Source organism: Mus caroli, chromosome 10 (genome assembly GCF_900094665.2).
Source record: "Mus caroli chromosome 10, CAROLI_EIJ_v1.1, whole genome shotgun sequence".
Taxonomy (NCBI): Eukaryota; Metazoa; Chordata; class Mammalia; order Rodentia; family Muridae; genus Mus; species Mus caroli.
This window is the reverse complement of record NC_034579.1, coordinates 32,936,942-32,963,647: the sequence shown is the minus strand read 5'-3', so window position 1 is coordinate 32,963,647 and position 26,706 is coordinate 32,936,942. Positions and strand designations below refer to the sequence as shown.

Below are 26,706 nucleotides of genomic sequence, written 5' to 3'. Positions count from 1 at the left end.
TTACTCTTGAGACAAGTGTCTTTCCTTTCCCCAAACCAATTAGCTTTGGCCTTTAGTGTTGGCAACTGTGTGCAGGCGTATGTGGTGGGTGTGCTTTTGACAGGGAGTGAGAGGGCACAGAGCACAGCTGTTTGTGGGCAAGCCAAGTTTGGCTGCTCCCTGTCCTTAGAGAAGATCCCTGGTTAGGGATGAGAACTTGTCATCAGTTGTCTTAGCTTGTCATGGGAAAAATATTATACAAGGTATTTATTGAAGACTTGATGTTATATTTGTTTTAAGAATGTGTTGGCTGTGTCTCCATGTACCCTTACATAGATCTGGGGAGGATATGGGGAGGAGGGAGTGCTCAGGGCTTCTCTTGTTCCTTAAAACAAGTCAGAACAGCTTTGCTTATCATAGACTTCAAGTTAGTTTTGCTCTTGTGCACACCAAAACTTTGGGGACAACACACTTGCAGTATGTTTGTCATCTAGCATCATGATGGGGTTGTATGGAGTGTGCCTAGAATGTGACCGGTCTCTACATTGATCATGATTTCTTTTCCTATTTTGACTGGATTTTATTTAACCAGATCTCTTTTCTTTGTTTTGTTTGTTTGTTTGATTGTTTGCTCTCTCATCCATGTATCTTTTTAAACATCATGTCTTAATTTCAGAAGCAACCAGACACTAAAAAATGGTTAAAGGGATGATTCTTTATTTACACAATTATCCATATATACTAGGCTACATTTCCATGAGAACCAGTCATAGCATGTACTGACCAAATATGACCAAGTCCTAGTTTATAAAAACACTTCTAAAATTTTTGATGAATAGATTAATTATTCAGTGTTGTTGCCAAAATATCAGATGTCAAATACTACTCAGCAAACATCAAGCAAACAGGCATTCAAAAATAAGATCATTTTGAAGAAACTATCTCTTTATAATATAATATTGGTAGCAATATTGTCAGATCTCAAATTGGGATTCCTGGTAGCTACAATAACTCTGTTCTTTCCACCCCATCAGAGTTTTGAATAGCATGAAAGTGGGACTAAGTTCATAAGGCTTATGAGGGAAAAAATGAATTACAGTTTATAACCACTGAAAGAAAGACAGACCAGCACTTCTTTCTCTCTATCTTCACTCTAGCCTTGCTATTCATAATTGTAACCTGACTTTGAATGAAGTTGTATTTTCATGTTTAGTGTCTTTTGAAACATGCAATTCCATAAGCATTCCATTGTGATAAAAAGCCCTTGTGTCTATCGAAACAGAGAAAACACTGTGTCGCAGCTACTGGTGGCTGGTCTCTGGCAACTATTTAAAGGAGACAAAAAAATAAAGAGAGAGAGAGGAATTCAATATAATTCAATCAAAGACTGAGGAATACACATTCGAGAAAACAAGGCTGGATAGAAAATTGGTAAAGTTGGCATTATTACTGAATGTAATGCTTTGCAGTAGTTGAGAAAGGGCTAGAAAGAGTGTGCTGTGCTGGCAAGATACAACAGCTATTTCATATGTATAACCACCGAAGTTCACATGAAGATGTAGCGCACTAGGGAATCTGATGTGAGGATGTCACCTCACGTTTCTGGGAGGATAGATAGGCAGCCAGAAAGTCTTTTCATTGGTCAAGGAAGCCAAGGAATGGAATGTCACCAGTGTCCTCTGTGTCCTGTGACCTGCTCTTGTCTGTGTGCTGTACCATTTCAACATGTCATCAGGGACGACAGTGTTCAAAGGATGCATGTGAGAGAGAGCACAGCCATTCCCACTGTGCTTGCTCTTAGTCAGCCAGCTTTAAAAGCTTTCTTGTACTCAAAGATAAAAGCCCTTGACCTTTTAACTCAAAACTAAAATGTCTGATGCTTAGAGCCGATAGTCTAGTGTGTCCTCTGGATAGACTCCCTTGTGGGTCCCAATGGGAGCAGTGATTTGAAACATCCTCTTGGTTTCAGATTCTTATTCTCCACGTTTTAAAGGGGAAACATCATTGAGGGTGAAATTTGGACTCATAAAACTCTGCATTAATTACATACTGACTGCACTATTAAGACAAAGTCCTTTGAGGTCTGGCCATCAGATATCTTTCAGAGGAGAGGGTCTGGGCTGTTATTCTTACTAGCCCCTGAAAGAGCCCCATCCTCTCTCCTGCAGCCCCTTTTGTCCCTGGCCCTTCTTTTTTTTTCAATGGTTGCCATGGAATCAACCATTAACATATGAAAAGCCATACACAACACTCTTCCCTTTACCCTTTCTTCCCCCAGGACCAAATGCCTGTTGCTAAAGCCTTGGACCTTAATATTCATGTAAAGGAGGGTGGGGTGTGAGAACAGAAGTAAAATTCTAAGCGAAACACAAAGACATGTTCAATTTACATCCTCTGGAGGCAAAATGGTCCATTCTATTTTAAAGAGATAGAAGTTTCTTAGTTTCTGTCTTGTTACTGAGGAGGCCCCATACTATGATAGCCATAGTCCCTCACTATTACTAAACTTGCTCACCAAAACATATTTGAATTCCTTCACACATCAAAGGACAGACATGCATACTTGTTAACATACTATGTCAATAGCTTTTGCTTAATTGGGGGAGCTAATATCAATAATCAATTCTTACATTTAAAAATAATTTTTAATTTATTTAAAATTTGGCTTTGGTTGTGTCAACTCAAAAAACAATTTTCCTTCTTAAAAGAATAAAAGCTAGTTCATTCTGGATCCATTCTGAATGACCAGAAACACAGATTAAGATACCTCAAAGTCCATGTTTGAACTAGAAGCAGTTCCATGAAGTTTTATAGTTTTACAGAAAGTTGAAAGTCATAAATCAGGACAAGGCTTAAAATACATTAGTGGGCATATCTGAGAGGTAGTTACAGCAAGGTTGAGGAAACTTATTTTATAGACCAAAGATGTTTTCTGTTAACACTGTTATCTTTGGGTTTGGTAGAAGGTCTGTTAAATTAAGAATTTCCAAAGGCTTTTATCTATTAGTCACAGGATGCTGGTTCTGACACAGAGGCAGGCAAGGAATAGCTGTTGAGGTGTGGGGGATAAGGTTAACGGAAGATAAGGTAATTAGTCTCTGGACCTGTAACATTCAAATCTCTCCATAGCACTGAAATTCAAATCAGTCAATCTGTCTCAGCAGACACAACTTTCTAGAAGTTCTTCTTCACAGTCCAGAAGAGACTCAGAATTCTATATTGAAAAAAAAAAAGATTTTATTAGCTATGCAGACTACAGTTCCTAAAATTGTATAGTCTAGAATTGTGGTAGCTTATTTTAATAAGATACACATTTCTGTCTTTCTGTATGTTGTCAAATTAATACTATATTGTTTTCCATCTTTTTTACTGTACACCTTGGTAACTGACTCTACAAGACTGAACTCACTGAAAAATTGAGGGTAGGAGTGCTGAGGAGAGGAAGCTGTGCTTAAAATTCTTGCCTGCAAGCATGAAGACCTGAGTTTGAGCTCAAATACCCATGTAGAAGCTTGTTTGGAAATACGCTCTTTGTGGTGGTTTGTATATGCTTGACTAAGGGAGTGGCATTATTAGGAGGTGTGGCAAAGTTGGTGTGGGTGTGACAATGTTGGTGTAGGTATGGCTTCGTTTGAGGATGGGTGTCAGTGTGGGGGTGGGCTTTGAGGTCCTATGCTCAAGCTCTGACCAGTGTGGAAAAGAGAGCCTGCTCCTGGCTACCTTCAGAAGACAGTCTCCACCTTTGGATAAATGTGTAAAACTTTCAACTCCTCCAGCACCATGTCTGCTCTCAGGTTACCATACTTCCTGCCATGATGATAGTGAATGGAACCTCTGAAACTGTAATCCATCCCCAAATAATGTGTGTTTTGTTTTGTTTTGTTTTGTTTTGTTTTGTTTTGTTTTATATAAGACTTGCCTTGGTCATGGCATCACTTCACAGCAATAGAAATACTAAGACACTCCTATTAGATTGTTGAGAATTGAGGAGGTGAGACAGAAGGATCTGTAGAATTGACCTAGCCCCAAGTTCAGTAAAGGATCTTGTGTAAAAAGATAAATGTGGACAGAGGGTAAGGAAGACAACTAATGACAATGACCTCTGCTCTCTGAATGGATACACATGTATGCCACAGACAGACACACAAACACACACAGAAAGTGGGGCAAGACTTATTATAATGTCTCATAAAGCAACATTATACTTCATATACTACAGTCATATAGACTATTCTAAAATTACCATCTACATAATATTCTGACCCAGCATATAGACGGCATTTTCTGGCTTCCAGACAGTTTTATTTTCAACCACAGCTGCTCAGGCTCATGGCTCTTTAATCTAGCAAGTGGGGCCTTGTGGGAAGAGATTTTTTAATACTGGAAGCAATCATAGTAGTTAAGATAGAACAGTTCCCATTTGGGGCCTACAGTAGTCAACTGTCTAAGTTCTTCCAAGGAGAGAAATTCTGGTGAACATCCTTCTGCCTTTGATTGACCACAGTGATTTAGACAATACACTTGAGTATCTACAGATGGAGTTCATCAGAACTCATTTGGTTGTTAATGAAACAACCCATGTAAACAAATGAGCAAGAATACAAAGGAAGAGAATTATTGACTCTTGGAATTGAAAGACGTTGAACACAATGGATTTAGGCATTAGTGAATTAGTAGGTCAATGGATACCCAGGATGTACCATCTGCCCTCTTCTTCCTTTTTACTTCCTTACCTCCCTTCATCATCTGTCCCATTTCTCATGGTAGGGCCACTTTCTACTCTAACAATGAAGACTCCCTTTGAGTATTCCAGGAAAGTACCTAAAGAAAATTCTAGATGCACATGTGCTCTGTTTAGCCACCCTCTGAAAGAAGTCACCATATTTTTTTGGTTCCCCTGTATTATCATCAAGAAAAGATATTCACCAGTCTGGCTTAGCCAAATGCCTAATTTTGTTTATCTCCTTAGTCAGGGGTAGTTACCCAGGTTTTTTTCCCCTTCTTATTCTGTATCTCAAGGTTCAATGTTTATTACACAATGAGATAAGAAAACTGCCAAAGGTTTCTACAGAGAAGAGTTACCCATATTGCACACAGGCCTCTATTCTTCCATGCCTGAAGTTAAGCAAAGTTCATGTTAAACCAGGGTTTCTAGTAACCAACTTCCTTAATTATCTATACAAGTGAAGGTAATAGAGTATATCTATTATCATAAAAGATATAATATTTAAATGTGCCTCATATGAAATTTTATCTTGTACCTATGCAATGTGCATCCTGGAAAAGCTGGAATAGGAAATGATGCACAGACAGAGGCCAATTGTATTGAAACCAAGAGTTTTCAAAATAAGCATCAGTCAGTCGAGATATATTTATTTATTTCCCATGTGATGCAATTATGCCTTTTGATGAAATTATGCCTTTAGATCCTAGGGGGAGAGAGAGAAGGGGAAAGAGAAAGAGGTAGAGAGTGAGAGAAAGAGAGACAGTCAGAGACACTAGATGACAGAGGTAACAACAATAATTCCATATCACATATCTCTATAAATGAAAAATAGAATTGATTCTTGACCACCAATACAATCAGTAAGAAATTGATAATGCCACACACCTCCCAAATAATAGAAGCCTTGAGCCTCGGGATGCCTTTCCCTTCCTGCAACTCACTCACATCCCTAGATCCTGTGATAGCCTGTACACCCCATGGTATTAGATGAAAGATATTGGATTCAGGCTTCAAAGGGACTGGCATAAGGCATCTTGAAACCCCAGGCTTGCCCTTGATGTCATGTTAGCATTCAAGTTAAAACAATTCAAGTGCTGCTCTGATTGTTTAGACCATCAGGAGTCCCCTGAAACCTCCACTACTCATTCCTATAATTTTCACCTATCAAGCATCTGGGTAGGTTGATGGGAGCTTATCTCCAGTTTGTGACACTCTGGAAACCTCCCAGTCACCACACAAAAGGTATGGAAAAAAGGAATATGAAAAATCTAAAATCTCCCCAGGATGAATCCATAAGTAATTTAATGTATTCAAAAGTTCTGTGCAACTGGCAAGAGCCGTTGTAACTAGGACCGTCGTTGGGACTTCCATTTCTGTAGTCTTGATTCTCAGCAATCACTTCTCTTTCAGGTTGTTTTTGATCAGTAAACAAAATATCTGGGAGAATGACCCACTGACAATCATACACTGCTCCATTTACTTTTAAACCACAGTGTTGGCTTTGAAACTCTGGTCTAAAGCAGTTTGTTCAACAAGTCTCAAGACATCGTTGTTCTTACTAGATTATATTTCACTAATGCTGGTTATTATAAACTCATACTTCTCTTGATAAATTAAGAGCATTCCTACAAAATGGTCTGTACTGTGTTAAGAAAAACGTCCTTTATAACCAGATAACCTTCCATTTTCCTTCTTCAAACATAGCTCTGGAGCTAAGAGGATGGCTAAGTAGGAAATGGACCTGCCAACAAGTTAGATGACATGAATCAAATCCCTGGACCTCATATGATGGAAGGAGATAATTGACTCCCACCATCTGGCCTTTGACCACCATGTATGTACTGTACCATGCAAGTCCACATTCAAATAAATTTTTTTTAAAAAAGTAACTTAAACTCTTACATTGAATTTTAGTGCATTTCTACCAGAAGCCATCACTTTTTAGGACTATCCTACCTTGATCTAACTTTAACTTTAAACTCTACCAATATTTAGATGAAATCAGTAGATAATCTGCAATCAATTGAGCATCTATTAAATGCTTAGCTACAACAAAAATATTGAGGAAAATAAAGTGGAAGAGAGATAACTTTTTCTCTTGAAATATATAGTCTTTCCAAAGACACATTGCTTATATAAGTAAAATATTTTTTTAAAAAGCATACTAAATGGGAGACTTGCTAACATATGGCTTAGATAAAAGTTGAGCCCCTCACTTTGAATTACCATTATAGAAAATTCAGTGTGTATGATATAGCTAGGTTCTGGGAACACTAGAAAGATTAAAACTCCCTCACAGAGTTCAACACTCAATGGGTAAAGCAGATAATACAGGTAATACAGTAATTGCCCCAGTGAGTCACAAGCACACATTCTGAGGGTGTAGCTATAGGAACACAGATCAGGGCTCTTAAATCACACAAGAATAAGGCTTCTCAACCTCAGGACACGTTAACTCATTTTATGTTGTGACTATCCTGTGCACTGAAGGGTATTTTTTATAGTCCCTTTTAGAGTCTGCCTACTACATTCAGGTTAGCAACATCACCACTACCATTACCAACCACCATCACCACCACCACCACCACCACCACCACCACCACCACCACCACCACCACCACCACACAAGCTATGCTAATCCAAAATGTCTACAGGCATTACCAAGAATTCCTGGGTGTTCAAATAGATGGAGGATCATTGCTTCAAAAGGCTTCAGAACAGTGTTAAAGAAAAAGAGAGACTTGCCACACTGCTGGTGTGATTCAGGTGCCACCCTGCTGGTGTGATTCAAGTGGGGGCTGAGGAGCAAGGGGGTGAGGGGGAGGGCTAGATAGTTGAGAATCAGAGGATGTGATAGCTGCATCAGTGTCATGTGTCTAATTAGCTCCTGTTGCATTGCAGAAATTCAGAGGCAATAAATAATATCCATGCATATTTACTGAAGAATGGGAGCATAGGTGGAGGGCTCTGAGCATGCTGAAATCTACTGGGCTTGGTAGAGTTTCCTAGATAAGATGGGATGCCAACCTACAACCAGAAAGTACTACACAAGTATATCTGGAAAGTGTCCCCATGAGATCTTAACAAAGAGGATCTGAAATCTCTAAGGCTCTAACAACAATTGTGATTTATTTCATCATTCTAAATAAGAATTCCTTTTGAAACTACATTTGTATTCTTCATCATAAAGAGAATTTTCTAACTGTTCAACTCTCCTTCCCAGAACCTAAGCCTGTCCTGCTGGGAAGAGATCCTCAATAAATCACTTTGCCATGTCAAGGTCACTCTTGACCTAGGCTTTGAATAGAAGCCTCTCCTGCTGAGGAGAAAAGAAATTGTGTTCTAAGTGTGGGAGTTTTGTCTCTGAAATGATTCACTTGTATATGCACCCACAAACAGGCTTGGAAAAAATGGATATGCCTTGTGATTTTCTGATTTCACATTGTTGAATTCATAGAGGACACAGTCCATGCACGAGATTTTAAGTTTCCCCTGCATTTACCAGCCTGCATTTGCCAAGCTTTGAATGAGAGCAATGAATCAATGAAAGGAACCACTTCTAAATTCATGTCCTAATTGGCAGGTAGACTTCTAAACTAACAAGCTACTTACTAGGCCTAGAAATAAATGTTCTACCTCCCCTCTGTCTAGATATGGACTCAGTAGTTCATTTTGTGAGTTGCATTTTCTGTAAAGTTAAGCATAGTTTCATTTCTAAGTTTATTGGCATGTGTTAGCACTACTAAATAGCTCAATCCATATCTTCCAGGAATGGTAAGAAAGCCTATCTGAGATAGTGGTCAAAACAGTAGATTCAGCATTGAAAAACTTGTCATCGTTGAACTTTTATAGGACACAGTACACACATAAGACTTCAAGTTTGCCCTGTATTTACCAGGCCTTGAGTGAGAGCAATGAGTCAGTGGATTGAGTCTCAGATCTACTGTCTTCCATTCAAGACAACTGATAGAGTCTAACATGATGTTATATTTAAGGGGTTTCTGAGAGTTATGACGAGGTCAGTGGATAGGTAGAGTAGATGAGCATCCAAGGGCTAGTGTTTGTTTGAATGGTGTTTGTAATGGTTTCTGAAAGCTAACTACTTTGACTTTCATTATACATAGAGCCTAATGGAGAAGCTAGTCAAGAGTCTGTCTCCAACTATCCCCATCTCACTGCCTGCTCCAGCCAACCTCAGATGCTTTTGTTAGTTATAGCCCACCAGCACTGCTGCTCTAACAATAAGAGTTTCTTGAGTTATTTCAGCTTTGAGTTCCTTGTAGTAGTGGCAAAGATTTGAATTCGCTCACTCTTTCACACACACACACACACACACACACACACACACACACACAGAGAGAGAGAGAGAGAGAGAGAGAGAGAGAGAGAGAGAAAACTGAGGTGAGGGTCACCATAGCTAGTTATATTTTTTTGAATCATGGAGGATATGGAGTGGCTTTTTCTCTTGTGCCTGAATGTGCAGACAAGTATGGCAAGTGTCCATGGTTTGTGTTTTTAACAAAAGATCCACATGATGCATACCAGGCAAAAGAACTGTGTGACCTCTCTCTGACCAGCCTTCATGGGCATTCTTGCATGCTGCCTCTCCTAGTAGGAGTCAAAAGGGATGAATTAGTCTCTGGCTCATTCCTAAATGGGTTCTGGGTAATTAGAACTCTGCTGCTCCTTTCTCAACCATCTGGGCAGAGCTACCAGGACCTTGTGAGATCGTTTTTCCTGGGTCAGTCCACCTATGAGAGTACAAGCTGAACATATTTCTCCATTTCTTGGCCAATATGAGACCTAGAGATAGTGATTAGAGGAGCTGTGAATGAGTTGTATAATGGTGTCACACATGCGTGTTTGGCTCCAAATATGGCAGGATGGAGGCAGGCTATTTGAAGAGGCCATACCTAGAACCAAAGGCCAAGAAAGGAAAGGCAAGATCTCTCTAGACAACAACTCCCAGGATGCAACTACAAGGCATCAGGAAACGTAGAACCCAGCCTGTAGATTACTCATGAAATCAATATGTTTGTTATGAGAAGGACTCTTCCCTTCATCTAAGGATTTTCAATTTTGGATCACAGCTCTTCAGTATTTAAGCTTACAAGCATGTGGTCCCCCCCCATTTCACACCTGGCTTAGGCCTCCGTGTACATTCAGTGAAGGCCTAGAGCATATGACTTTGCCTCATGTTCCTCTCAGACATTTTCTTACTTGAAATCAACAACCATGGATGGTTTCCAAAGCTTTTTGAAGGCCCTGAGAATGTGCTCCAGTCAAAAATACTGTTTGCTTTAATTTTACAGTAGGGTTTGTTAACTCTGGGTCCAGCCAAATTCCTCTAGGTTCCCATTGAGCCTTTGGCCTTCCCAGCTAGTTCCTAATGGGATAATGAGTCTTTGTCCATTCAATAAGAGGGGGGAGCTGAGGGAAGTGTAATCAACCAAATCAGGAAGGACCTAGCCTCAGGACAGAAGGCTTCTGCTCCTTTGAATTCATGTTTTTTTTTTGGGGGGGGGGGGAGGAGGGAGGCAACAAGAAATAAAAGGAATGGTCTCTGTTTTTCTCTTGTGAACGTGGATCATGATAATGACCCTGGTCTCACAGGAACACTGTAAACAGTATCTTGGACACCAGGGTCTGTTTATAGCACACATATTAAAATGGGTAAGAAATTGTCACTTCTCTCTGACTTGTTAATCTTCCAGGATTTATTGGGGTTTTAGACAGGATACATGGATGTGTTTTAGGAGGAGAGGAAAGTGGTGAGCATTAGGCAATGAAAGCCCACTAAAAGACTGAATTCACACTTTATAAGTGTGGCACCACTGTCAACATTGCTTCATGATCCAGCCAGAATCAGACAATAAGAAACTTAGAGCCAAACAATAGTTATTTGCAAGCAATGAGTTTCCCAGCAAATTAAACATGCACTTTCACAAGAATGCTCTGGAATCTAGGCAAAAACCATGTGGACCACCAAAAAGGTCTCCAGAGTGACCAATGGCAGCTATTTTCCCCTGAATGCCAACGGAACTTACTTCCCCAGAAAAGGAGACAAGTGACCCTAAGACCAAGTTACTATGGAATGTCCCGAAGGTCCCTGCCCAATCCAGGGCCTCATCCTGAGCTGAGACAGCCAAAGTTATCTCTGTCACTTCACTGAGAGCAGGCAGGCAACATAGAAAGTCTGCTTGCTTGTATTATGAAATCCAAGGCTGGGGTTTCCTCAGCATAGAGAAGGGTCATCCTTTCACACCTTTGCTGTTGGCTGACAATATGTACTGTGCTAATTGGCTTCCCAGATGTCTCATTCAGAAAGGGGAATTATAGACTCAGGTTGGGCCAAAACCCAGTGTCATGAATGTGGACTGTGAACTTAGGGTCCTTTCTGTCCTTCTTCATTATGTGGTGAGTAGCAAACCAGGTGCCAGATGTGTCACCCCTCACACAGACTATCCTCAAAGCACTCCATGTTCCACAGATGCATCCCTACGTAACGGTTACTGAAAATAGAACAGTGACAAACGTAGTGTGGAGCAACTTAGAGTACTTTGCGATCGGGAAAGGAATTAAACAGCATTCATTGTTTACCACATAGGCCTATCCAGAGTATCCTAATGGGGTACACAAAGATGATGCTTAATCTTCATTCAAATTTGGAATTACTGACCTATTGAATGGTTCTGCCATTTCCCCACCCTCCCAAGAAGCCTGAGCCAAGAGATATTTTACACACTGGAATGAACAAGACAGAAAATGCTCTCCCTTTGCAGACTGGTTCTTCCACTTGCCAGCCATGTGATCATGGCTCAGATATTTAATCACTATGCATCTCTGTTTCCTCATATATATAATAGAGCTAATAATAGCCACAACGCAGAACCATTACACAGATGAAATTAGATAACTCTTGATAGTTGTCCAGTAGGTGAAAGTTTCCATGGGTGGACAGAGACATGGCTGTTTGGAAGAACCCACCTCTCCTTGCCCCATGTTGTTTCTGGTTCAGCAGGAACACCTGTGGTGTATTCTGCCTCTGAGCCATGTTACTGTTCCCTCCCCTCCCAGTGCGGTAGTCTAGTCACTCCCATGGCAAATACTAGTGTCAGGATCTATGTTTAGAGAACATAACTTCAAAAAGCAGTATGAGAGGCTCCTCCCCTCCCCCTCCCCACTATCTCTCATGCCTGCCATGCATGGTAAGAAACAGACTCAGGGAATACTGTTTGAGAAAAGAGGGGAGTGCAGTTTATACAGGTGGTGACTGACCCATCAACAAAAATAAAATATGTTAAAGGTCATTTAATGGCCCCTCCCCTTTTATCTCCTCTGAAGCTGAATGGGTGGATGTGGCCAAAGGGTTTTTCTCAAAGACCAGGGCCCTTGTTGGCTTCAAAGTTACTGTAAACCCAACACCCCTACTTTTAAATGCCATGCATGCTTCTCTGTTGAGTGTATATCCCAAAAAGAGATGCGCCCCAATCCCTCTCCATCTATGTTCATACCTTACCTTGAATGTAGCCTAGATCTGTGATGCCACATAATGCTTGTGGTTATCACAGAGCCCAATTATCACTGACATTATGCAATGGTGTTTTGAAATTTCTTGATGCTCTAATGACTGATAGCATACTTTGGCAAACTGTTCAGCCTGATCTCATCCAGAACTTCTCAGACTCCACAAATGAAGTACATGAATAATATGAATGGCATTTGGTACTCAATGGCTTGCACACCTCTTGCATAATGGAGGTAAGTGACAGGGAGGGAGAGTGAAGGGAAGACCTTAGTCGGGAGAGTCAAGGCCATTGGAACTAGAAATGGGTAGCACAGAATTGTTCAATCAGTCCTCATCTCCTCAGAGGAGTGGGGAAGTCGCATCTACTCTTTCCTTTATCTAGCTTATGGGTCTTCTGAAATGACTGGAGGGTGACTGAAGACAAACTCCATCCTTCTTTGCTGGTACCAAGTATCATTTTGCAAGCATGGAACAAAGGTTTGCTGCTGACAGTAAGATATGTCAATGGAAGCAACTTCCACAGGTGTCACTGAACACAGCAACACATCAGAGGAGTTGGAACAGAATGGAGGGCAGTCTAGAAGGCTCCTGTGCTTTTGCCCCAGGAAGAGGTTGCCATTATGCAGATGAAAGACTTGCTTTGTTAAAGCTTTGTCTAGTATGCACAGAGGCCTTCTAAGTCCTTAATCCAGTTTCTGAGAGCAACTAGAGCATTCACCATCATTATTTAAAGCAAACAGAAAGTAAAACCTGCAAACGAGTATTAATCCCTTATGTCTTTGGACATTGTGCTTTTCCTAGGGAATACAATAAGCATCTCAAGCAATGACTCACAAAAAACTACAGCAGCCTCAGCCAAATATAAAACCAGAGGGAGAACTGGAGTCTAATACCACAATGTCCAGGCTTATTTAAGGCACTCCCACCACCCTGTCCTATACTTGTGAAGACTCTAGCATAGCACTTGAGTAAGTCTTATTATTTGCAATATGGGCATATGGCACACAAAACCATATTAATCGTAGAGCTCTCAGTTTGGCATCTGCCACTATTCTATAAAGGCCACTAAAATGTCATGGGAATCCATGTACATTGAACTCATTCCCAGTGCTGTTGTGAGAATGATAGCTTCTTACCAGGACCAAAAACACTACAGCCGAATGCCATTGGAAATAGCAGTGGCTATCAGCTGAAGACCACAATCTCAGGTAGCTATATTCTGACAATGAGAAGTGTTCCACACAGTATTCCTTGTAGTAGTACTTTCTACAATTATCTACCATTTGCCAATTACTGAACCTGCAACAAACTAAGATTTTGGAATCTTGCAAGAGAAATTATCCAAGAAGAAGCACAGGAAGGCATTTTTGTCAACAGAACATTCTTAATGGGTGCAGAAAGTGAATAGTTAGAAACTGGTTTATATGTAAATTTTTATGGAAATGAATGTTGGGCTAGTAATTTTTTTAAAACTGCCAGTTTGGAGAGATATCAAATCATTTTATCGCCACCACCCCCTTCCCTTTATATCTTAGCCATTGCTGGGAAAATTTCAGGAAAAAAAATTCTCCTCTAGAAAAATAACTGAAGATCTACTAACGTTGTTCATGGACTTAATATAGCAGACTCACTGTACTAGAGAGAGTAAAACATATATCCTTCAGAGATGTCTAATTTAGAACAGCAAATAGAAGAACTGAACAGAGTCTAGTTTCCCCAGAAGTCTTAATTACTAAATCAATATAATTATATGATCAATTAAATTGACTGTGGATCAGCTTAAGTGGTTCAAAAAAACTCATTGATTCTTTCTTCTAAGTAGAATTGCATATGGAGCAACAAGGTCTTTTCTCTAAGTATTTAACACTTTTTTTTTGACTGTCTTAATCAACTCTTCCCATGACTAGACATTTCAAACACAAATACTATTTTGTACATAAAACATTAATTTGTTAGTGACCCTCAAGCTTATTTTAAAATTTGTCCAAAGTCATTTCCAACTTTGATACCTGGTGTGTCCCTTAAAACTTCGTTTCCCGCTCCACACCCATTACCTCAATCATAGATCTTCTAACTGGCCCCTTGTTACCTCTCTGAGCTCATCTCTTGGTACTTTTGAGCCTGACAACATACTAGCTCCTACTGCCAAAAATCACTAAACACATAGCTGCCTGGGGGCCTTGGTACTTGTCTTTCATGCCTAGAGAGATCTCATCCTTAGATATGGTCCATCACATAGCATCACATCATTCTGGTATCTGCTAAATGGTTCAAGACCAAAAAGGTCTGTAAAAAAAAGTTTATTCTACAATTTTATACCTCTAACTCTTCCCTTATTACCTTGTTTGCTTTCCTTCACATAATCACTGATACATTGTGTATGTCCCATTCTAGATGATACATATTGGGCAACTATGTTATGCTTTACACAGGAAAAAAATATGGGAAAATAGAGAAAAAGAACAAGAAAGACACCATCTCCCCCAATGTATTTTAAGTCTTGCCAAAGAGAAAATATTTACTTAACTGAATTATTTCAAAGCAAGATAATATTTGATAAAACTTGCTGGCTGTAGTTCATGAGAGTAGAAGGTTCTAAGCTTCCAGTGAACAAAATGTCACCTACTGACGGATGAACTGAGTTGTGGTCTGAAGATGCTCCTGTGACAAGTCTTTGTTCTCTATGTTGTTTTATCCCCTACCCCAACAACAAGTGAACAAATATTCAATGAATCAGCATCAGTGAGCATTTCCATGTGACAGATCAATTTTCCTCCCCCCAAATACTGATTGGTTTCTGGGGTTCTTATGAATGAATTGTTTTTGATGCCAGGTGATACACTGACTTCATGGCTTTCAGCTAGATTAATGACGCAGAGGGTTCTCACATGGTCCACGTGGAGATGCTTCACTGTCTAACCTCAGCATTCCCAGGCAGAGCTTCTGACTATACCACAGCCTTTGTCATAATGCTCTGATATAGTAATAGATTTTTTCCTTACTATAATATCCATAAAAAGATCTTTTCTCATCGCTGGGTGTGTTGCCCCATTCCTGCACCCTCAATACAGTTATTAAAAGGTAGGAAAGGGGGATCCAGAGTTCCAGGTCATTTTCAGCTACTTAGCAACCTTAAAGCTTGCTTAGGCAACATGAGAATATGGGACTCCAGCTCAAAAAACAAATGTTATCTCTCTTGGCACAAGGTGAAGTATTTCCACGTATTTCCAACCAGTGATTTTTCCTGTGAGCACCTTGCTTCTCGGTATTCCCATGTGTCTTCATAACAAAGTATCTAACCTAAGCAAGCTTGGAAATGGACATGAAGCTAACTAATTTTGTATATGAACACAAACAGTTTGGGCTTTGTCCAAGACTCTGACCAAGATGTAGGACAGTTCTTATGCTGTCAAACATGATTAACCATCCCAAAGGGGAAGTTAATTACACAACTCTCCATACAGTGAGGAGAGGGAAGCAGTTATGGGAAATGGGAGAAAGACTGTTCTCTTGGTTCTGGGGAGTGTCGATAGTTGATACGGAAGATTTCACTGGAACAAAGATTGCATTGCAGGCTTATGTCATTTGTGCTCCACTTGTAGAACATTATTATAAACTAGTGCTATTGTCTTGGTGGACAATGGAAGGTTTTATTTCAGCATTGTGTACTGAATGCCTGCATGGCCTCTTTCTTCTCTCCTCCAGATGCAGGGAGATATTCAGTGTCAAGTTTCTAAAAGAGCCATGTAAAAAAAGAAGAGGTTTGAGCATTTCCCTCCCCCAGCCTCATGTGAGCTTTCTAAGGCCACTAATTCCTGTTGTTTGCAATGCAAGAGATCACTGCATTACTGTATAGCAATCCTGGACAACTCTACAGGAACAGGAATGAATACTAGCATAGATCTCAAAGGCATGACTCCTGGTTCAGGTGCATGAAGAGAGAGCCCGATCCAGGTAATTTAAACGGGGAAACCGTATTAAAATGAAATTCTCCAAACATTCTACTTTTAGTTAAAAATCCCTTATTTTTCTTATCCTTGCCTTGTTCTAATTCCACACCTATACATGAATATTCTGAAGTTCTATCTACCTAGAACGACACGCATACATGAGGCATGGCCTCTGCAATTGATGATAATCGTTTTAATATAAGCACCAGTTATCAATCATCCACTGGGACCTATGTTCTGTAGCATTGCCATAAGTCACAGTCACCTAAACTCTTGTGTTCTAGCTAGCATCATGTTCTCTTCCAAGCACTGAATCAGAGACTATCCTTATTAAATAAAAACTCCCTCACAAATAGCCAGTCAGAATTTACTCAACAAAAAGTTAAGAATAAACATGATTCTTTTGTTTCTTAACTTGGACAAAAAGACAAAAATATCCCAGGTAACACATGACAACAATTCAATGTCACTGTCCTAAACTTCCTATACTTTCTGTACCAGCTTCAACAATCAAGGGCCATAGATAATAGCTCAGCCTTAATTTTTTTCTATTTAGCCTGTTCATCACATATTTGCCTTGATTAAACCACTTGATTGTGATATAACTGCCATGAAAGCTACACCAACCCACTTCTTTCTAAAGAAAATTGGTTTGAGTAACTGCTTCATCTTATTCAATTCTTTGTGTCATAGTTTCCCCATTATCAAACCAGAGATGCCTCGTGGGTCCAGAGGCCTGATGAGAGTTGAGCAAGAGCACCATAGGCTCTCAGCTTTTGAGAAATATAGGTCCTGGAAGTCTGGAAAGAGAATCTGGAAGCATATGGGATGCAGGACTGTGATACCCAATGCTGTTGGGCAAAATCCCTTCTAGTTACTGAGTCAATTTCATAATGTTTCTAGGTAATGAAATATCTGCTGTAATATTACCAGCTAAAGACTTTGGAAGGCTTCAAATAAGCAGGACTGATTTTATTGGTCCCATTAATAAAGATAAATTTAATTCTCTGAGAAAATTAATACTAATGCTCCCAAGTCATAGCTCTTCCCTCCTTTACACCTTTGTTTGTTTGTTTGTTTGTTTTTCAGTATCCCCATCATTGGCTATCACACTGAATCACCATACTTCTAACGATAACTTCCCAAGTGGCCTGGCTCCCTCTGCTGCCCCTCCCACTGTAGTTATCTATGTAGATGGTCCCCACCCCCATATTCTTTAGATTCCACGCTGGTTGTCAATGGGTTGTCAATGGCTCAAAAACCCTGATAGACGTGTCCCACCTATAAAGTTGGGAACAACCCCCCAACCCACAATTTGTCTTTTGACTACTCCTCCATCTCAAATCTACCTGCTTCCTAGATTAAGGCTGAACTGCAAATGAAATGCAGAATGCTTTCTAGTGCAGACCCATGTGAGCTCCATGTGGTTTCCACTGTACCTGCACAGCCTAGGGCTGCCCTCACTGCTCATGACCAAAAGGAAGTACATCTTTCAGCTCCAGAAATTATCCTAACTATTGTCAGAAACCTTCCAGCTTTCTGAAGCATGTGTTCTGTCTCACAGTCTTGTCATATCATCACTACCTGCACTAGACTGAGATGCAATGCAATGACAGAAGTCACACCTTTAGAGAGCAAAACCAAGACAATGCTTTGGGGTTGGGGGTAGGAAGTGGTATTGATTCAGCTACATGAGACTCTGCCTGAAGAACAATAAAAGTTTTTTTAAAAAACATATATCATGTATTTTAAGAGGAAAACATAGCTGAGGGAAAAATATTATCTTTAAGAGCAAAGAAAAACAAATGTTATCTGTTGTGTCATTTTTTTTTATTGCTATGACAAAGCTCCAAAACCAAGGTGACTTAAAAAAGAACAAGTTTATTGGGGACTCACAGTATCAGAGGGTAAGTCCATGATCATCATTGAATGGAGCACGACAGCAGGCAGGTAGGCAAGCATGGCACTGGAGATAGGAACTCACATCTTAGTCCACAAGCAAAAGACAGAGAGTGCTACCTGGGAATAGCATGGGCTCTTGAAACCTCAAAGCATACCTCTAGTGACACACCTCTTCTAACACCCCCTAATCCTTCCCAAACAGTTCACACTGGGAATGAAGCACTCAAATATATTGAGTCCCATGGGGACATCTTCATTCACTTCATGACAACTATCACTAAGAAAGCATATGAATAATACACAAAACAAGCCATCAAAGACAACTGTGATAGTTAAGTTTTTGTAAACTTTACACAAACCAGTGTCGTCTAGGAAGAGGGTGCATCAATTGAGAAAATGCCTCCATCAAATAGACAAGACTAAGGGATCATTTTCTTACTTGACTGTTGATGTGCAAGGTCCTGGCCCACTGTGGACAGTGTCACCACTAGGGTGGTTTTGTGTCATGCAAGAAAGCAATCTGAGCAAGCCAGCAAGTAGCATTCCTCCATAGCTTCTGCTTTAGTTTCTGTCTCCAGGTTCCTGCCTTGAGTTTCTGCTGTGACTTCCCTTCCTGATGGAGATGATCAGGACATGTAAGCTAAATAAACTCTTTCCACCCCAGGCTGATGTTAGTCATGGTGTTTTACCACAGTACTAGAAACTGTAAAACAACATTAGGGGGTGGAGGGTTCAAACACTATACTCACATGAAGCCTGTCTGCATGGGTACTAAATATTCAAACACTGAATCCTGTCTGCATGGATACTAAATATCCTCACCTGGGCCTGATGACCCAGGTCTGTCATCTCAGCTATTTGGAGGCTGAGTTAGAAATATCACAAGTTCAAGGCTACAGAATGACTTCAAGACCACCTGGGCAACTCAGTGAGACCCTATCTCAAAATAATAAAGAGTAAAAAGATACCTAGGAATATATTTCAGTGATAAAGTGCTCAAGGCCTTAGGGTTAATCTCTAGCAGCAGGAAAAATGTAAAAATTCTCAGGCTAACTCAACACTTTTGCAGGACAAGACTGGTGATTCTTTCCCATCAGAGGATGTGTTGGTATTTCTGAAACTGGCTGGTCCTTTGCATCACTAACTGCTGTGTAATTCTAAGCCTTGGCACAACTATGATCAAATCACAACGATGATTCAGTCCACAAGACAGTGCATGTCTATGTAATGAACTCCATTAAAGCTGTACAGAAGTTCAGACCAGGAACTATGAAGCCCTGCCCAGAGACTATGTTCACACTAGTCACTGAGCATCTTTGTAAAGCAAACCACAAAAGTTGGTAAGTAAATGGTGATTTAAAAGTGGGAAAGAGACACTATCATATTTATGAAAAAGGTCTTAGATAATCTGATAAAATAACATAGTCTCTATTTTTGAAATGAAGAGATATTTAGTTTTATTTTATAGATTTATTTTTATTTTATGAGTTTAGCATAAGAATATAATAAATTCTTTGGGTTTTTTCCTATAGTGGGGCATTTATTATTCATCACACAATAAAAAGTAATTATCATACAACTATATTACCATTGAACAACTCAATTAAAGAAGTGGCCTAACTGTGGCCTACCTGTGTTGCCTTTTCTATCAAATGGCCTACCACTGAAAAGATGGTGAGTATTTCTTGTTTTCCAAGTAGAATGTGGGTTTTCTTCCTTTTTATTGATGTAAATTTGTTCTTTGATAAGTTCATACATGTCTACAATGCATTCTGGCTCCTTTCACTACCATCTTTGCATCCCCTATTTTCCTCACAGGCAGGATATTTTGTTTTTTTTTTTTTTTTTTGTTTTTTTTTTTGCTGACCTACTGACTTTGACTAGAGCCATTGTTATGACCACAGTTTGGAACCTTATGTGATTTTTAGGAGGGTGTCCCAGAAATACAACCAAAAGTTCTTATCTTTATTCTGCAATTCCTCTTACCTTTTAAATTTTTCAAAGAACTATTTTAAAAAAGGGAAATAAAAAATTAAAAAAAAAACCCTGAATTTGTGTTAATCATTCAAATGTTGGAGCCCATATAGGATTAGAGAGCATGACTGTGTTTCCTTGGGAAAGGAAATAATAGTGTGACCAACCAATTGCTATAGAGACAGAGGAAGATGAGACTAGAGGGGAGCCTGGAGCTGTGGAGAACAGAGTACATAAAATTACTCTGGAGAGAGGAAGACAGCAACCTGAGCCTTTCTTCTTCCCAGTTTGGGTGGTGATATCCTCAGATCACTCCTATAGTCGATCGATTCAAATCTACCTTAATCATTCATATGAATGCCATAGAGTTTCTGCCAGGAGGTTGTAGCTGCCATGTCCTAAGCCAACTCTCTGAGAAAATTGCATCAAACAGAGCAACCTGCACTGCAGATACCAAAGGAGATGGTTCATCATGAAGAAGGCTTGCAGTTCATCATGGAAACGAAGACGCAAAGGGAACACTATTGGTCAGGAAATCAGGAGGCAAGAAGATGAGAGTGTATGGTTCTCTGGATTATAATTTCACTTTTTTTATCATGAAGAAGTTGATCTTTTTGTTGCATTTTCACACTCAATTGTTTTGAGAAGAATTTCATGTTTATTTCATGTTTGATGCATTTCAGTGTTTATTGTTTTTGAAATACTGATTGATTTACAACAAGGTATTACATATTTAGATAACCTAATACATCATTCACTGACAGTGGAACATGGGGTGAAAAACAACAGTCACACAGCTGAAAACAGAGCTAGACACTTCTCTAAAAGGAAGGCAGTCTTCTGACACATGATAGAGATTGGTTGTAGCTGACCAGGAGACAATGTGGATTGGGACAGAAGGCAGCTGTGGGAAGAAGAAAATCTTTCTCGCAGCTGAAGACTTGAGGGGAGTGTTGCTGCAATTTCTGCCATTAAAGAAGAGAATGAATGATCTATCTTTCCAGGCTAAGCTATTGTTTTCCTTGTAGGTTCCCCTAAATTGCCTTGTGCTGCTTTTTCTAAACTGTTGATGATTTTTCTCACTCCCTTCCTTCAAAGTGGAAGTGCCTGGCCTATGTAGCATGCTCAAGGCTGACCTGGCGCCCTAGTTGCTTTTTTGCTGTAATAAAACACCAAGACCAATTCATGGAAGAAAAGATTTGTTTAGCTTAAGTGTTCTGATCATAGTCTATGGCTGAGGGAAGTTGGGGCAGGAACTGAAAGAGAAGCTGAGGAGGAACCCTGCTTGCTGGCTTACTCTAGATGGCTTGCTCAGCTTGTTATTTATACAATCTATGACCATTTGTCCAGGGGTGGCACTGCCCACAGTGGGTTAGGTCCTCTCAGATCAATCATTAATCATGAAAATGCCCCTACAGACTCCTAAAGGCCAATCTGATGAATGCATTTTCTTAAATGAGGCTTCTTCTTCCCAAGTAACCCTATCTTATATGAAGCTGACCAAAAACAAAACAAAACAAAACAGAATAAAATAAACAAACAAAACCTACCTAGCACAGCTAAGCTACAAAGTGAGACACTGTTCCTAAAAGAAACAAACAAAATTCACATGTTAATCTACTCAACCTGAGTAAATATACTCTCTGTCTCGGGCCTGAGCTACAGCCTTGGTAATAAGCCCTGAGCCATTCTTTAGCCTGGTGTGACTCCCTTTCCTGTGCACTAAACAGAAAAAGTGCAGGAGGTTCTAAGATTTACCTTCCAGAACTAACTCAACAAAAAAGGGATGCTGAGTTCAGCACATGGTGTTCAGTATAAAGGCCTGCAAATGCGATCACTTTTGGGCTGTGGTTTTCATCACACAAGCAGAGGTTACATTTTAATGTGATCATGTGCACATACCAGGGCCTGATTTTCCTAAATTGCTCTCCCTAAATGGAATTCCTTTACCAAAGCACAGACCCATTTCCCCCCCAAGGGGCATACTATTGTCGTTCTCCAATGAAACTCAATTCTGCACACATTAACTCTGAGCCAAGGCTCTAATAAATCCACTTTAAACCCTTCCATTTACTTATTGTGAAATTATTTGATTCTATATTTTCTATTTTAAAAGATCAGAATATGTATAGCAGTGGGAGATAACTCCTTAGGCTTTTGACCTGTACATTCTCTCTTTTAGAGAGTGACTAGTTCATTTTGGTTAGATGTGTGTTTATCATGATACCGTTGGCCGAGTAAGACATAATGTTGATCATTTTGCTGATAATGTAAGGCTTACAGAAGGCTAACACTTGTTCGCATCTGTCTTCTCCAGCTCTTCCAACACTGTTAAAGAATGTCTTTTTAGTTGGATTTTTGAGATGTGTATTTTAAAAAATCTGAGTAAACTTAATTTTTGGAATCTTTACAATGCTGACAGTGAGCATTTCCCTGCACACAGCCTTTAATAGAGCAGCCAAGGTTGTCATGGTGAAATGGAACAGTGCTGTTTGCCAGGCAGCCCATGGAACTGCAGACAGGCTGTTGGTACAGAGCTAGCTACGCAGGCCACCAGTTCATTATCTATAGCTGAATCTAGGTCACTGGGATCCGTTGATGATGCAGCTGATCCTGAAGTACTTCTGTCTCCTTCAGTGTTCAACAATGGCCCATGCACACTGGGTATCCCTTGTAGCTGCAAACACTGCCAGCTTATATCCTCTCCTTCTGCACGATAAGTGGTCCTCTTTGCATTTAATTAAAGACTCTCAACCATTTAAGCTGGAAAACATCACAGGTTTGCCTACCTCCATGTGTGCCTCTGTGTGTGTGTGTGTGTCTGTATGTGCATTTATGTACGCAAAACTTGACATGGAGATATCACACTGGAGCCTGCATTTCTCTTATTAAAATGCACATTCCAGAGGAATGAGCTCAATATTAAAATCACATTCCTCTGTGAATGTAAACATTAGCCAGCAGCAAAGCTTGGCAGCTCATAAAAATGAAGAGTGCTCAGGCTTTCCTCCATCCACAGCATGTGCCGTTTTCTCCCTAGGTACATAGTTTCACTGTGTTTGTGGTGGTATATCTCAAATGGTAGGAATGTGGTGGTCCGGGCACGTGGTCAAAGACCAGAGCAGAAAGGCTTCAATATCTTTTCCCACTCACTGCTGCTGCTGCTGACTGTGCTCTCCTGCAGCAATAATAATAAATAATGTGTCTGTCTGTGTGCATCTATGCGCCCTGGCCTTACTTTATTGATTTTGGCTTTCTGAGACAGGGTCTCTGTGTAATCCTGATTGTCCTGCTATGTAGATCAGGCTGGCCTCAAATGAACAGAAATCTTGACTGTGCCACTCAACGGGATTAAAGTCATGAACCACCATGCTTGGCTCCCATGGATTTTCAAATAAAGCAGTGGAAATGACCTTTTTTTCTCATTTTTGTTTTAAAGCAATGTCAGGAATGGAGGTACATGCCTATAATCCCAGCACTCTAGCAGCTAAGGCAGGAGGATTGTATGTTCAAGATTAGACTACACTGTCTGGTAAGAACCTATAGTGGTGTGTATTGCAGGAAACATTAAAAATGAATGACAAGTTTTCGCAATAAGCCCAGCTACTCTCTACCCCGCCAACACCACTGCCTCCATGGCTAGCCCCATGCAGCAATTGATTGCAGTCTTCCTAGCTCCAGTTCGCTTGCCTCAGTGGCTTGTTCCTAAAACCATAAACCCCTATGGTCTGTGGTATCATATTCCAGTAACACAGTAAAACAAAACTCTTGAAGCTTATAATTAACCAGTAAGATTTATATATCAATACATTCTCAATTCACAAGATGGCCACACAATAATTTCTGTGCCAATTGATACTGATACAAGCTGCCCACCTAGATTAGTCAAGTTACCCCAATTATTTTATCCCAATATAGTAGCATATCTACCCATGGCTATTCAAAACAATGCTGGTTCTGCATCATCCTGCCCATAGATCTTGCTTCCTGTCTCTCCCTCCATCCCATCTCTCAACTCTTAGCTATGCCTCCCTTTTCCCTGTCCAATCACAGGCCTCCTGCTGCACTAAAATTTTAATGTAATTGGACAGGGAAAATTCTGCCACAGGTTTGACTCAGAATGGTCCCGTAGGCTCATGTATTTGAATGTTTGGTTCCCAGTCAGCGGAACTGTTTGGGAAGCATTAGGAGGTATGGCCCTGTTGGAAGAAGTGTGTCACTGGAGGTGGACTCTGAGGTGTCAAAAGCCCACTTCATGTCTCTCTCTCTCTCTCTCTCTCTCTCTCTCTCTCTCTCTCTCTCTCTCTCTCTCCCTCCCTCCCTCTCCCTCTCTCTCCATCTTGTGAATCAGATGCAAGTGCTCTGCTACTGCTCCAGCACATGCCTGCCTGCCTCCCTACCGTGATCATCATAGTCTAACCCTCTGAGATTGTAAGCAAACTCCCAATTAAATGCTTTCTTTGATAAGTTGCCTTAGTCATGTTATCTCTACATAGCAATTGTAACCTAAAGACAGCGTCAATCAATCAATCAATCAATCAATAATAAACAAATGAGTGAATGGATAAGGACATGAACTATATTTTGAAATAAAATCTTCCTAGACATTGTTACTTTTATGATCCTTTTCTTCCCATTTGGGTTGGGCTTCCCATTTGAAGTAAGTTACTTGATATTGAGCAATCTTTTTTTTTTATTTAGATTGTACCATTTGAGTTAATATTTCCAGCTTCTCAGGCTAAAGACTGTATATACTCAGATCCTAGCAAGTCACCAGCCCCCTTGCACTGTGAGTCTTTTCTTAATTTAGGTAGAGAGGGAAAAGCAAAGCCTTTCATCTCTACAACATTAAGATTGTGGCATAGGCAGATTTATTCCATGGGAAAGCTGAAGGGAATGGGGCCTGAATGAAAAGATTAACCTTGCTATGAAGACACAGGAGAAAGTGAAGATGATTACAGACAAAAAATAAAAAATAAAATGCTTGAAGCCGATAGGAAGTGTAGTAATTAATTGCCTTCTGCAGACATGCACCCTGTTACTGATGACTGCAGTGGAAACTCAAACCCATGTTTGCTTTGGGAGGATGGTCATTAGCACTTTCCTGCTCTGTGTCAGAGTCCCTGCATCGATGCCTGATCAACATCTCTGTTGTATCACTTTCAGATATGGGTAATGGGTATTGTGCACATGTGTGTATAAGAGACTGTGTGTGTGTGTGTGTGTGTGTGTGTGTGTGTGTGTGTGTGTAATTAGTTCAGCAGCAAGAATATCAACAATGGTTACTGGTGCTCAGGTGTTCAGTTGTGTATTGTGATCTCTACCTCCAGATCTCAGGTTCTACTACACAGATAGGGCAACACTCCAGCCATGTGGCCTTCATGTGCTCCTTCTAGAAAAGGGGATACATTCATACTCTCATCACATCATTTCCTGCCTAGAAATACACCCTTTCTTACTTGAATCCTTCCCTCCACTCAAAGTCTAAGTACCCACTCCACTGTCAGCACCCTCTGATTTCTGTTGCATGAATTTTTGTGCATTCATATGGCACTATCTGTGTGCTGTCAGCAATTACCTTGAATAATCTACCTGAGTGATCCTATCTCATATCCAAAGACAAAGCTTCCTTATGGCAGGACTTGTGTTATAACTTCCTCTTCAGCATCTACCATAGGTCTAGCACTTTAGAAACAAGATTTGACTTCAGAATAGTATCTGGGGGAAAAAAAGAAATCTATGCAAATGCCATAGCTATAAACTGGGAGGATATTTTCATCTGTGATATGTCTTGCTGCTTGAAAGTGAGGAGGGTATGGTGCTCAAGGGTGATTATATGCAGAAAACTCAAGCAAATGCAGAAGCCCAGGAGTAAGTCCTGAATGTCCCATATTCCTTCTTCACATTCCATTACAATATCCACCAGTTCCTCATCTAGACAGTTTGCTCTGTGGAAAATGAAGAGATTAGGAGCTATACCCTTAGAAACTAAAGAATCTTTAGCATATTATATAATCTCTTTGAAGTGCAGTTTTTCACTTGCTAAGGGAAGATTATAATTCTTATCTCAGAATTCCTGCTATAATCTCATGGGATTATTGCAAAGATGAGAGGAAATCATGTATGCAAGTCCCTGGCAGGCACACAGTGGATACCAGTTTTATTTTTAATTTTTAGATACAGTTTATTACATGTGTTCATGTGTTCACTGGGATGAAGCATATGCCATGGTGCATATGTGGAGATCAGAGGACAATGGTCAAGTATTGACTCTCTTTTTCCACCACCAATATCCTGGAGATTGCACTCAGGTTGGCAACTTTGGCAACAAAAGTCCTTACCCACAGAGCCATCTCAACAGTCCTACTTACCTAATTTTATGCCATTCCCCCCACACCCCCACTTTCCCATTTTCTTCTGTGCCAAATTAAAAATAAAAAACTATATTTGCATAGCTATTCAAAAAAGATTCCAGGGACTGTAGACATGGGATATATCTGCAAGTGGGTGCCCATGAAGGATGAGGACCTGGGTTCAGATTCCCAACAAACACACATGACACACACAGCACACAGAAAAGCCACATGTAACAGAACATGCTTGTAATCCCAGCTCTAGACAGGCAGAACAAGATGTAACATGTAACA

At 40.2% G+C, this 26,706-nt stretch overlaps 1 long non-coding RNA gene across 1 annotated transcript in view; it reads right to left on the bottom strand.

The window, feature by feature from the left end:
• Positions 1 to 684: 684 nt before the first annotated feature.
• LOC110302669 overlaps positions 685 to 26,706 on the bottom strand; it is a 42,632-nt gene continuing 16,610 nt past the window's right edge. Inside the window, exon 3 of the long non-coding RNA XR_002378832.1 lies at positions 685 to 3,193. This is a non-coding gene — a long non-coding RNA (uncharacterized LOC110302669). The remainder of the gene's footprint in view (positions 3,194 to 26,706) is intronic.